This window comes from Heterodontus francisci, unplaced genomic scaffold (assembly GCF_036365525.1).
Source record: "Heterodontus francisci isolate sHetFra1 unplaced genomic scaffold, sHetFra1.hap1 HAP1_SCAFFOLD_539, whole genome shotgun sequence".
NCBI lineage: Eukaryota > Metazoa > Chordata > Chondrichthyes > Heterodontiformes > Heterodontidae > Heterodontus > Heterodontus francisci.
The window spans coordinates 350,367-362,279 of record NW_027141047.1 but is presented as its reverse complement, the minus strand read 5'-3'; positions in this window follow the sequence as shown (position 1 = coordinate 362,279).

The following is an 11,913-nucleotide window of genomic DNA, read 5'->3' as shown; positions in this document are numbered from 1 at the left end:
TCTCTTCTGCTCCGCTGCTCTTTGGCGTCTGTGTGTTTGCCATTCCAGCTCACCAATGTATTTTGTGTCATCCAGCTGTCAGTCCCCTCTTTCCCGTTGGGGATAAATATTACAGTCATGCAATGGAAACACTGGGATCTGTCTCTGAGCTGCTCTCGGCTGTATTGTTTATTCATGAATTGAATAAGTGATCTAACTGGATATTTCACCGCACTCTTGACCTTTTCTCTGAACTTGGACTGAGTCACCCCATAAATAAATGTGTTTGTACAGCAACTTAATATCCGCATCGACTTGTCGAAATATATATTCAGAATTGTTGTAATACCTGGGATCAGATAGTGTGATGTTATAATATAAGAAATGGATAACCTGCACCAACCACAGCAGTATGAAGCTGCCGGATATGGTGAAGAGTAAAATCACAGACTTCCTTCTGCTCTCCATCTCTGGGTCACTGTGATTCTCTCCCTTGCTCCTACCCCTCAGCATCTTATGGACTAGACTGGTCACTAAAATGTGTCTGACTGTAAGAGCGTTGAGCAACAGAATGAAGGTGAATGGGAGCAATGGAGTTAAAACCTGTTCAAACCAGTCATATCCCACCCATCCGGGCTCAGTGTAATAGCTTGGCTTTGTAGTATAGAACCAGGGTACATTGTCCATTATCAATATAGGTTCAAGTGTAAAGTAGTAGGGGATGTTTTTTTAAACAGAGCAGAATGCTGGTTGTTGCGAGAACCACAGCTGCAGTTTTCTCGGTGCAATATTTTGTTTTCAGCTTCTGGCAACAAACGGCCACAAATCGATCAAAGGTGAAAGTGACGGTGAACCAGACAGAACAGTTTAGGGCTGCACAGACCAGGACAATGTGAACACTACACACAGGAGTGACTTTCAGGAAAGAACTCGGGAAATAATAAGTACTGATCCACAACAGTATGAACTCAGTGATAATGACCAATAGATCTGCCATTGCCATCACCACCAGATAGCGAGTGGTACAAGTGGAGAGACCGCACTTTCCCCGAGACAGGATCACAATCGCCAGTAAACTAACTGTAAGAGACAGAAGGGAAAAGAGAATGGAAATTAATGCTCAACATTCTCCAGACAGTAAGGACAGGATTTTATAAACAAAAGCAGGTGGGTTGGTTGCGTGTCAGAGCGTAATTTTAAAAAGAAATCTCAACTCCGACCACAACCCAGCACCGACCTGTTCATATCTGGGTTTAACGGGGTTGTGACAGGGAAAGAGCAGACCCTCACTCCAGGGAGGCGGGTTGTCAATATAAAGATTTTAGCGAGGCTGGAAGTTTAATGTATTTTACAGGTTTAACTCTGGCTGGCCTATTTTCCCTGTTATAACACACACCACATACAATGACACCCTGGATTGGTCATTGGAACCTTTCCCCATCAGAACTGGACTTCCAACCGCGAGATTGTACTCCACCCCCCTGAATTGGTCTGGTCTTTCAGGATCAGAATTTCCTTCATGATAGGGTCCCTCTCCCGGGATCTCACACTCCCTAGGCCCCTCCCTCTCCCTGGACTGAGATCACACTTCAAGATAGGAGACCTCTTCTCCGTGTTGGGGATTGGCTGCTCACTGTTCGGACTTGTTACCACTCGCTCCCACTCTAGGGTTAACGATTGGACACCCCGATATGAGGCAGCTTCTCCCATAACCCGGGGTCAGCATTTAGATCGCCCTAGCCCTAAGGTCTGCTCCAGACTCCATCCTGCCCGATTGGAAGCAAAGCCTGTCAGTCAGACTGACTTCAGGACGGGAAACAAGCCAAGGATAAAAATAGTTAGTGTATGGAGTCAAAAATCTGAAACTCCCATTCCCCACCTGTGTCACTCATGCATTTATATCCAACCAAGGTATTGGAGTAAAAACAAAATACTGATCTCTGTCAAATAATAGTGAATAAATTGAACAAAAACAAACTCACGCCATCAAAGAGTGGGAGAAGTCTACTGTTCAGATACATTGTATCCATGCATAATAAAAAGGTATGGAAAGAGACAGGAGACATGATTAACGGTTCATTAATAATCATCTGATAATGGAATAGTGCCAGAGGACTGACGGACATCTAATGTAGTTCATGTATTTAACACATAAGGTAGAACAAGTCCAAAGAACACTCGACCAGTTAGCGTAACGTCAGGGGCACGGAAGATACTGCAATCTTCTTCAAAGATGTAACAGATAAACATTTATAAACACATAATATCAGGAATAGTCATCAGCACATATTCCAAACGGAAACTCATACTTGACCAAAATTATTGAATTATTTCAATAATGTCAGAAAGAGTAGATAAGACAAATAGAGTCCATATAACAAGCATGATTTTTCCAAAGGCCATTGACAAGGGACCATGCATCAAACTCATGACATCTCAGAGCAAGTGGATTTAGGGGACAAGCAGCAGAATGGACAGCAAGCTGGTTACAAAACCAGAAACCATGGAGTAGGGGGATTAAAGGTATCTCCTCAGATTGGCGGAAGTTGGGAAGAGGTTTTCCACAAAGATCAGCGCTGGGAACACAATTGTTCACCATTTACATAAACCATATTGAATCGGGAAGCAGAATCATAATTTCACAATTTGCAGACAAATACAAATTGAGAGTACAGTTAATACAGTGGAAGAATGCAACAAAATACCTAAAGACATTATGAATTATATTTGATAAAATACCCAATGGGCATTTAAATACCAAATTATTTTCAGGAGAGCTAAGTGTGAGGTGAAGAATTTTGGTGCAAAAAATAAGCTTCCCAAATAATTCTTGGACAATAAGAGTCTGAATGAGGACGAGGGGAAAAGGGTTCAGGGGACGGATTCTCAAATCATTTAATGTAGTAACACACATTAACAGGGCTGTAAAAAGGCAAAAAAATCTCGGGTGTTCATTTCTGGAGGATTGGAATTGGAAAAACAAAGAGCTGATGTTAAACTAAAATAGAACTGTGGTCATACGATACTGAGCATTCTGAGTGCTGTATTAGTATCCATATTACAACAAGGAAATTGATGCACTGGAGAATGTGCAATTATTTGAACCAGAATGATACCAGAACAGAGAGAACTGTATTTTTACCAAGTTATTATTTATCTCTCTCGGTCTGATCTCTGTCTGATGAAAACCGGATATGTCTGTTTGTCAGATATAAGAGTCTCTCCCTCACATGGAAACAACTCACTGAGCCAAGGGCAAGGATTGGTACAGGTTACATCTGGAGAGATTCTGATCCTTAGATAAGAACTGATCCGACAAACCTTAACCTGTTACAGAAGAAGACAACTGCACTCATTACCAACTACAGTGACAGATACTCCCAGTAAAACATGTCCACTGGGATGAGGTATTCTACTGTGGTTTGTTACCCACACTCAGTACAAATCTAGAGTGGCAGATACTCCCAATAATACATGGTCACTGAGATGAGGTGCTCCACTCCGGTTAGTGACTCACCCTCAGTACAATTCTACAGTAAAATATGGTGCCAATCACACCATCCTTTAAAGATTTGGCGTCACTGGTGTTGAATTTAACATTACACGATATTCCAATAAATGCAGAAAGTTGATAATTCAGAGATCATGTCAATTACAAACAGAGGCTTATGATCAGATAAGGAAATCGAATAAAACTGCAGAGGTAATCCAGGATATTCAGCATGATAAAATGTTATCACTGATCGGGTGTCTGTGCATCAGCGACCACGAGATCACCAAGTAATATTCCCTATCACAGAGAAAAACATAGAGAGCAGCTCACATTAAGATTTGCACAACACTCCAATGGTGAGAATCACTTACCAGGAACATCAATGATGACAAGGAACTGGTAATATATTTTCCTGATACTGCTAAGTGGTTCAAGCATTCTCTCTATGAAGTGATCTGTCCCTTCATGCCACAGACAATCTCTCTGTATTAAACTCTGAGGTGATACATTGCCAGAGCCTGTAATTTACACCCTGTGGGATCTCCAATGGGATATTGACTTTGCCACAAAGTTTTTTTTTAATTTGAGCAAATAGATTACAACAAAAAGTAAGGAGGCATGGGATTCAGGGAAAGTTGCTTGTCTGGATACAAATTGGCTGGCCTATAGTAGTCAGAGGGTGGTAGTAGATGGAAAGTATTCAGCAGGGAGCTTGGTGACCAGTGGTGTTCCACAAGGATCTGTTCTGGGCCCTCTGCTCTTTGTGATTTTTATTAATGACTTTGATGAGGAAGTGGAAGGCTGGGTTAGCAAGTTTGCCGATGAGACGAAGGTTGCTGGAGTTGTGGATAGTGTGGAAGGCTGTTGTAGGTTGCAACGGGACATTGACAGGATGCAGAGCTGGGCTGAGAAGTGGCAGATGGAGTTCAACCTGGAAAAGTGTGAAGTGATTCATTTTGGAAGGTCGAATTTGAATGCGGAATACAGGCTTAAAGACAGGATTCTTGGTAGTGTGGAGGAACAGAGGGATCTTAGGGTCCTTGTCCATAGATCGCTCAAAGTTGCCACCCAAGTTGATAGGGTTGTTAAGAAGGCGTATGGTGTGTTGGCTTTCATTAACAGGGGGATTGAGTTTAAGAGCTGCGAGGTTATGTTGCAGCTCTATGAGGCCCTGGTTCGACAACACTTGGAATATTGTGTTCAGTTCGGGTCGCCTCATTATAGGAAGGATGTGGAAGCTTTGGAGAGGGTGAAGAGGAGATTTACCAGGATGCTGCCTGGACTGGAGAGCATGTCCTACGAAGAAAGACTGAGGGAGCTAGGGCTTTTCTCATTGGAGCGAAGAAGGATGAGAGGTGACTTGATAGAGGGGTACAAGATGATGAGAGGCATCGATAGAGTGGATAGGCAGAGACTTTTTCCCAGGGTGGAAAGGGCTATCACCAGGGGGCGTAATGTTATCGTGATTGGAGGAAGGTTTCGGGGAGATGTCAGAGGTAGGTTCTTTACACAGAAAGTGGTGGGTGCATGGAATGCTCTGCCAGCGGTGGTAGTAGAAACACATACATTAGGGGCATTTAAGCGACTCTTGGATAGGTACGTGGATGATAGTAGAATGAATGGAGGTAGTTAGTTTGATCTTAGAGTAGGTTAAAGGTTCGGCACAGCATCGTGGGCCGAAGGGCCTGTACTGTGCTGTACTGTTCTATATTCAATGTTCTAACATCGAATGCAGTCCCTATTGTAATAGAATACATATGTTTCTGAGGTTCACTTGGAAAACTGCAAAGACTGGACAATTCTTATTACATTAAATAAATCATGGAAATTCGAAGCTTTAGTCTCCCAGTAACGAAAGCCAGAGTTTTCGGAAGGAGGTGACGGTATTAGAGAGGTTCGGAAAAGATTCACAATAATGGTTCCAGGGATGATGCACTTCAGTTACGTGCATAAATTGGAGAAACTGGTCCTGTTCTCCTTCAAGGACAGAAGATTAAGAGGAGATGGGATAGAGGTGTTCAAAACATGAGAGATATGGACAGAGTAGACAGGGCAAATAAAACAAGGCTGGATTGCATCTGTTTTAACGTAAGAAGTCTTACAAGTAAGGCAGATGAATTAAGGGTGTTGATTAACACATGGGAATATATTATTGCTATCTCAGAGTCATGGTTGAGGGAAGGGCAGGACCAACAGCTCAATAATCCAGCGAATTGAATCTCCAGGCGTGACAGGGGGCACTTAAAAGAGGAGGTGGCATTGCACTATTAATCAAGGAGTCAATTACTGTAGTAAGGAGGGATGATATCTTGGAAGGTTCCTCAAATGAGGGCATATGGGTAAAACTTAAAAACAAAAAGGGGGAAATCACTTTTCTGGGAGTGTACTACAGGCATCCAAACTGTCAGGGCGAGATACAGGAGCAGATATGTAGGCAAATCTCAGAGAGGTGTAAAAATAATAGGGTAATAATAGTAGGGGATTTCAACTTCCCAATATTAATGGGATAGTCTTAGTGTAAAAGGCTTAAAGGGGGCAGGATTCTTAAAGTGCATACAGGAGAGCTTTTTGAGCCAACATGAGGAAGTCCTGCAAGACAAGGGGCAATACTGGATCTAATCTTAGGGAATGGAGGCAGACAAGTGGGAGAAGTGTCTGTCTTAGTGATTATAACTCTGTTAGATTTCAGGTAGTTATGGAAAAGGCCAAATGTGGATCGGAAATAAAGTTTCTGAATTGGGGTAAGGCCGATTTCAATATGATAAAATAGGATCAGACTAAGCTGTACTGGGAACAGCTACTTTTCGGAAAGTCTACATCGGACCAGTAGGAGTCATTCAAAAGGAAATAGTGAGAGTTCAGGGCTAACTTATTTCCATAAAGGTGAGGAGCAGGAGCAATAAGTCCAGGGAACCCTGGTTGCCAAAGGATGTAGAGGATTGGAAAGGGCCAAAAAGGAGGCTTATGGAAGACTCAGAGGGCTGAAAACAGCAGAGGCCCAAAACCAGTGCAGAAAGTTTAGGGGGGTAGTTATGAAGTAATTAGTCGTGCATGGAGGGGGCATGCATAACTCTGGTGGTCAAGAAAAAGGAAAGTAGATTAAGGGTGAGAGGGGCAGTAACTGCAGTGAGACAGGGACACCAGCAGATGACGATGGTGAGAGGGGGCAGTTTGTCTGTGTGTGTCTGTCTGCGTGTCTATCTGTGTCTATGTGTGTGTCTCTCTGTGTTTGTGTGTGTCTGTATCTGTGTTTGTGCCTGTGTTTGTGTTTGTTTCTTTGTATATGTCTGTCTCTGTTTGTGCGGGTGGTTGGGTGTCTCTGTCTGCCTCTCTCTCTCCATCCCTTTCTCTCTCGTACTCTCTCTGCCTCTCCCTCTGTCTTTATCGCTGGCTCTCTCTCTCTCTTTGTCTATGTCTCTCCCTCTAACTCTGTCTGTAACTCTCATCCCTGTCTCTCCCTCTCATCCCTGTCTCTCCCAATCCCTAACTCTCCCCATCGCTGTCTCTGCCTCTCTCCTCTCTCTGTCTCTGTTTCCCTATCTCTGTCTCTCTCTCTCTGTCTCTGTCTGTCCATGTCTCTGTCTACATCTCTCTCGCCCCATCTCTCCCTCTCCCTATCTTGTAATCTCTCTCTCTACCTCTCTCCCAGGCCAGTAATGTTTTCAGCTATTACTTGGTTAATTTTGAACCAACAAAGCCCATTTCATCCTGCAATATGAAAAGGAGCGAGAAAGAGCTGCGAGCGAATGAGTTAATTTTGACTGAGTTAATGAGGGGGCAATGGCGTCCTGTGGCTCCCACAATGCCGCGCGACTGGGAAAGGCCCCTTTCTGCGGCACAGGCCGCGCTGCACTCTGGGAGGAGGCTCCGCACATGCGCATCTCCACAAGCGCGTTTACGCCGCTTTTTTTCATTTTCCCGCGGCTCAGACGTTCAACTTTCCTCCATTGAGATCGAAAGCTGAAGCCGCTTCTCCTTTTCCTTCCAGCTGCTTTTTGCGGAAATAAGCAGCCGAACGGGCGACGTCACGCAAACATGGCGGCTGATGACACCGCAGTCACTCCACGCGCATCACTGAGCCCTGATTGGATGCGTCGCCCCAAGTGTTTGGAGGTTAATGGGGTCAAAATAATCAGAGCTCCAGGGTGATACCCTGGGGTCACGGGTTCAATTTCTACCGGGGCAGCTGGTGGAATTTCAGTTTAATTAAGCAATAAAAATCTGTAATTGAAAGCTGGTCTCAATAATGGTGTTATGAAACTATCATCGATTGTTGTAAAAACCGATCTGCTTCACTAATGTCCTATAGGGAAGGAAATCTGTCGTCCTTTTCTGGTCTGGCCGACATGTGACTCCAGACCCACAGCAATGTGGTTGATTGCTGAATGCCATTTGAAATCTCCACTCAGTTATCAAGGGTAATTGGGGACGGATAACAAATGCTGGCCTTGTCAGTGATGCCCACATCACATGAATAAAAATAATAAATTAGTGAAGGTGGTATGGATAATACTCCCAATATCCCTCTTCATTCATGAATTAATGAATCCAATCTTTCCCTATTCACTGAACAAAGTCCTTGCTGATTTAAAAAGTTTTATTAAATCACCTCTCAGCTTCCTGTGCTCATGTCGAAACAGTCTCCCTTTCAACCCTCTACTCGGATCTGTAGGAGGTAGGTTGAATATAACTGTACAGACTGCAGCACTGAAACCTGCTCAAATTTAGAAGCAGAATCAGTTTTGTGGCACAATGTCTCAGGAACGTGCCTGAACAGCTCAGAGAGTCACCTTCCCTGAATTTCCAGGGATTTTATTCTCCTTCTTGGACTCTCACATGTACCTGGTTATTTAAGATGCTCTGTGTCACTACACAAATCTAAAGGTATACTTGCAAACTTTTCCTGTTGTTTGAATTCACAAATATTTCAAATAATGACAGAGAAACTCAAACGGAAACATTGGTGATGACTTTGCAGCATTTGAATTTTATTTGATTAGTTATGAAGTGACAGAGCAAAAGCAAAGTTACAAATCCATCCTGCACCGAGGATCAGCAAATGTTGAGCTTTTCAGAGTTACACAGATTTTGGAATCAGTTTGTGCGGAGTTGCTTCAGTACTTTGTGAAAGCTGTTCGGTGCAGACTCTCTCTATCTTGCAGACAATGACTTTATTAAAGAGCAGGACAGTCTATCAGCAGAGGGCACGAAGCATTCTGAGCGGATCAGCCTGGGCACCGACCTGCTCAAACTCTTCTCCAGCTGAGTTTTCACACTTTGTGATCATTGTTCTGTAAGTATCTCACACAAGACAGCTTATTATAGCAGACAAAAATTCTGTAATCAGACCAGTTTTCACCCGGAAAGAGGAGCTTGTGTGCCCAATTAAAATTCACCTCCTGGTACAGAATCCACAGACCTGCCTTCATCACATGGGATGAGGCCGATTATTGAACCCAATAACACTCAGGTCGTTAATGGTTTCAGTGATGTGACAGCTGTCACCTTGAAAATTGATGTCTTTGCATAAATTGATCTCTGAGTCCAGTAAATTTTCCTTCACCAGGCGTAATGATTTGAATCTTATTATCCATTTCACCAAGATTTGCATGATCACCTGCACCATAAACTGTGAACTCTGCGGGGTAGTTTGTGCCGGTGTAAGCGACCCAGTGTTTCCCCTCCACTTTCAGGGAGGAGAAGGAGGCAGAACCAAGGTCAGGTACACTGACAATAAACTCCTTCCCTTGGCCAGAGAATTGTGTCTAATCAAACAGGATAATCTTGTTTATCCTGACTGCGATGTTGTAGATGTTCTGAGATTTCAATGTGATCAGCAACATTGAAATCACTCCATGGTTTTCTAGCTCCCATAGTGAGTTTATATACACATTGAAACATCATTCCTGATAACTCAGCAAATTATAATCGATGCTGGTCAGCCAGGGGGCAAGTGGCAGCTAACGCCACCCAGAATTGTGCGAACACCGAATGCTGAAAGACAACACAGCAGGAAAGACACTGACAAAAATTTCACAACTTCGTAGAAACAGCAATTGGGCAATTCTACAGAAGGTGTCACAAAGATGCTGCCTCCTCATGTTCCAGTAATTGTACATACTGTGTCCCACACACTCTCACACTTCATGTTCCAATAATTGTACACACAGTATCCCTCACACACTCACTCTCCATATTCCAGTAATTGAACACATTATGTCCCTCACACGCTCTCCCTCCATGTTCCAGTAATTGTACACACTGTGTCCCTCACACACTCACTCTCCATGTTCCAGTAATTGCACACACTCTGTCCCCACACTCTCACTCTCCGTATTCCAGTAATTGTACACACAGTGTCCCTCACACTCTCACTCTCCATGTTCAAGTAATTGTACATAATGTGTCACTCTCAATGTCTATGTTCCAATAATTGCCAACACTGTGTCCCTCACACTCTCACACTCCATGTTCAGGTAATTGTACACACTGTGGGGGCATAGAGTACACAAACAAAGAAGTCATGTTCAACCTTTATAAAACACTGGTTCGGGCTGAACTGATGTATTGTATCCATTTGTGGTGGGCACCGCACTTTGCAAAGGACATGAAGACTTTCGAACAGTTCAATGGAGATTGATTAGAATGGTCCCAATGATGAGGGACTTCAGTTAATGTGGAGAGACTGGAGAAAGTGGGATTGTTCTCCTCAGAGCAGAAAAGGTTACGAGGGAGATTTAATCAAGATGTTCATCATGAAAATGGGTTTCGATGGAGTAAATAAAGAGAAACTGTTTCCAGTGTCAGGAGAGTCAGTAACCTGCGGGGCGCAGATTGAAGATAATCGGTAAAAGAACCAGAGGGGGAGATGAGGAGAAATATTGAATTGTTGTGATCTGGAATACGGTGCCTGAAAGGACAGCAGAGCTGATTTAATAGGTTATTTTAAAAGGTGAATTTAGTGGAATGTCACAACTGAGTTTATGTTGTAACTGGTGTTTTTGTATTGTGGTGAGGCATTTTACACATTCTCTCTCTCTCTGTCCCCCCCCCCCCCCTCTCTCTCTCTGTCTTACTTTCTCTCTCACCAAGGCTCTATACAATTGCAGCAAGACTTCTTTACTCCTGTACTAAAAACCACTTGCGATGAAAGCCAACATATCTGACTTGAACAAGGGGCACAGTTTCAGAATAAGTGGTCTCCCTTTTAATATGGAGTTGAGGAGAAATGTTTTCCCTTAGAGGGAAGTTAGTCTGTGGAATTCTCTTCTCCAAAGAGCATTGGAGGCTGTGTCATCGAACATCTTCCAGGCTGAGGTGGATGGGATTTTTAATCAACAAGGAAGTCGAGGGTTCTCGGTGTCAGACAAGAATGTAGAGTTAAGGCCACAATCATATCAGCCATCATCTTACTGTATGGTGGAGCAGGCTCGGGGCTGAATGGCCTTCTCCTGTTCCTCTGTAACAGGCTCGAGGAGGGGCATAATGGCCTCATCTTGTTCATGTCTATCTCTGCAAACTATGAATTAAATTGATGAGTGAAAGACTGACAATGCTTTGGGTGTTTAATCAGACATGTTGGTATAATATTTCCCAATGTATTCTTGTAATTTTTTCCACACGAGTAAAATTTCAAGAAATGCTCTCTTAGAATTTTCCAAATATCTCACCAGATAGATTAACTTACTTGAATCTTGCTATGCACATTTTATACAGCTAACCCGTGAAATGGGCAGGCAGATGACGAATGAAGTTTAATGCAGAGAAGTGTGAAGTGATACATTTTGGTAGGAACAATGAGGACCGGTGTAGAAGGACCTGGGGGTACATGTACTCAAATCATTTAAGGTGGCAGGACAGGTAGAGAAAGCGTACGGGATGCAGAGCTTTATAAGTAGGGGCATAGAATGCACAAACCTTTATAAAAGACTGGTTCGGCCCCAACTGGAGTACTATGTTCAGTTATGGGGGCACCACACTTGACAAGGGAGTTGAAGACTTTTGAAGAGTCCGGAGGAGGTTGACGAGAATTGTCCCAGGGATGAGGGACTTCAGTTAATGTGACGAGACTGGAGACACTGGGATTGTTGTACTTAGAGCAGAGAAGGTTAAGAGGAAGATTTGATCAAGATGTTCACAATGACGATGGGTTTCGATGGAGTAACCAAGGAGAAACTGTTTCCAGTGGCAGGAGAGTCAGTAACAAGAGGGACACAGATTTAAGATAATCGGTAATAAAAATACCAGAGGGGGAGATGAGGAGAAATGTTTTTTCACATAGTGAGTTGTTGTGATGTGGAACACGCTGCCTGAGAGGGCGGTGGAGGCAGATTCAATGGGGAACTTTCAAAAAGGAAATTTATTGGATTTTCACAACTCAGTTTCTGTTGGATCTGGTGTTCCTATTTGTGATGAGGCATTTCACAACCTCTCTCTCCCTC